We start from the raw sequence: 2,590 nt of genomic DNA on the forward strand, positions 1-2,590 counted from the left end.
TCAGCTAAAAACTGATGAGGATCTTCCAATGGAAGTCCATGGAACTTGCAATTCTGTTGCATTAGAGAAACTAATTGAGGCTTAAGCTCAAAGTTGTTTGCTCCAATGGCAGGGATAGAGATGCTTCTCCCATAGAAGTCGGGAGTAGGTGCAGTAAAGTCACCCAGCACCTTCCTTGCATTGTTGACATTGTTGTTGTTTTCGGCTGCCATGAGTTCTTCTTCTTTGAAGAATTCGGTTAGGTCCTCTAAAGAGAGTTGTGCTTTGGCTTCTCTGAGCTTTCTCTTCAAGGTCCTTTCAGGTTCAGGATCAGCCTCAACAAGAATGCCTTTGTCTCTGCTCCTGCTCATAAGAAAGAGAAGAGAACAAGGAAATGTGGAATCCTCTATGTCACAGTATAGAGACTCCTTTAGGTGTCAGAGGAAAAGATGAGTAGAAGACAGAAGTGGAAAATTCGAACTTATCAGAGAAGATGGAGTTCGAATTTTGCATTAAGGAATAGTATTAGTCCATAAGTAGAAGGATGTGAGAAGAAGGGAAGTGATTTTCGAAAATTAAGTAAAAATTTTGAAAACATTTTTGAAAAACATTACTTTAATTTTCGAAAATGAAAGTGGGAAAGAGATCAAGTGATTTTTGAAAAAGATTTTGAAATTAGAAATTAAAGAGATTTGATTGAAAATTATTTTGAAAAAGATGTGGTTAAGAAGATATGATTGGTTTTAAAAAATGTGATTGAGAAGATATGATTTGAAAAACATTTTAAAAAGATTTGATTTGAAAAATTAAAAACTTGACTAACAAGAAAAGATATGATTCAAACATTAAACCTTTCTCAACAGAAAAGGCAACATACATTGAAATGTTGAATCAAATCATTAATTGTTAGCAAGTATCTTTAAAAATAGAAAGAAATTGATTTTGAAAAAAGATTTGATTGAAAAATTGATTTGAAAAAGATTTGATTTTGAAAAAAAATTTGAAAACTTGAAAAAAATTGATTTGAAAACAGAATCTTCCCCCTTGTGCCATCCTGGCGTTAAACGCCCAGAATGGTGCACATTCTGGCGTTTAACGCCCAAAATGCTACCCTTTTGGGCGTTAAACGCCCAACCAGGTGCCCTGGCTGGCGTTTAAACGCCAGTCTGTCCTTCTTCACTGGGCGTTTTGAACGCCCAGCTTTTTCTGTGCAATTCCTCTGCTGTATGTTCTGAATCTTCAATTCTCTGTATTATTGACTTGAGAAGACACAAATTAAAAATATTTTTGGATTTTTTTTGATAATAAGGAAAAATCAAAATGCAACAAGAATCAAATAACAATGCATGCAAGACACCAAACTTAGCAGTTTGTAGACTACTGACACTAACAAAATGAAAATGCATATGAGACACACAAAATACTCAAGTCAATTGAATTCAAAGATCAGAGCACGAAAATTATCAAGAATTATTTGAAAATCCTTAAGACACATGAATGAATGCAATAAGAACAGAAACATGCAATTGACACCAAACTTAACATGAGACACTAGATTCAAACAAGAAATATTTTTGGATTTTATGATTTTGTAATTTTTTTGTGTTTTTCGAAAATTAAGTGGAAAAAGGTATCAAAATTCTTAATGAGAATTCCAAGAATCATGCAATGTTTAGTCTAAGACTCCGGTCCAGGAATCAGACATGGCTTCACAGCCAGCCAAGCTTTCAAAGAAAGCTTCGGTCCAAAACACTAGACATGGCCAAAGGCCAGCCAAGCCTTAGCAGATCACACATGGCCAGAGGCCAGCCAAGTCTTAGCAAATCACTGCTCCAAAAGCAAGATTGATACGCAATCAACAAGCTCTTGTGATGATGAGTTGAAACCTCGGTCCAATGAGATTAGACATGGCTTCTCAGCCAGCCAGATTTCAGCAAATCATCATGAAACTCTAGAACTTATCTTCAAGAATTTTGAAAAAAATAAATACCTAATCTAAGCAACAAGATGAACCGTCAGTTGTCCAAACTTGAACAATCCCCGGCAACGGCGCCAAAAACTTGGTAGCGCGAAATTGTGAACAATACTTTTTCACAACTCTCATAATCCCCGGACATGAACGCCAAAAACTTGGTGTTCAATACCATGGCATTACACAACTTCGCACAACTAACCAGCAAGTGCACTGGGTCGTCCAAGTAATAAACCTTACGCGAGTAAGGGTCGATCCCACGGAGATTGTTAGTATGAAGCAAGCTATGGTCATCTTGTAAATCTTAGTCAGGCAAACTCAAATGGATATGGTGATGAACGAAAATAACACAAAGGTAAAGATAGAGATACTTATGTAAATCATTGGTAGGAACTTCAGATAAGCACATGAAGATGCCTTCCCTTCCGTCTCTCTGCTTTCCTACTGTCTTCATCCAATCCTTCTTATTCCTTTCCATGGCAAGCTTGTGTAGGGTTTCACCGTTGTCAATGGCTACCTCCCATCCTCTCAGTGAAAACGATTGCATATGCTCTGTCACAGCACGCGAAATTCAGCTGTCGGTTCTCGGTCAGGCCAGAATAGAATCCAATGATTCTTTTGCGTCTGTCACTAACGCCC

Source organism: Arachis duranensis, chromosome 2 (genome assembly GCF_000817695.3).
Source record: "Arachis duranensis cultivar V14167 chromosome 2, aradu.V14167.gnm2.J7QH, whole genome shotgun sequence".
Taxonomy (NCBI): Eukaryota; Viridiplantae; Streptophyta; class Magnoliopsida; order Fabales; family Fabaceae; genus Arachis; species Arachis duranensis.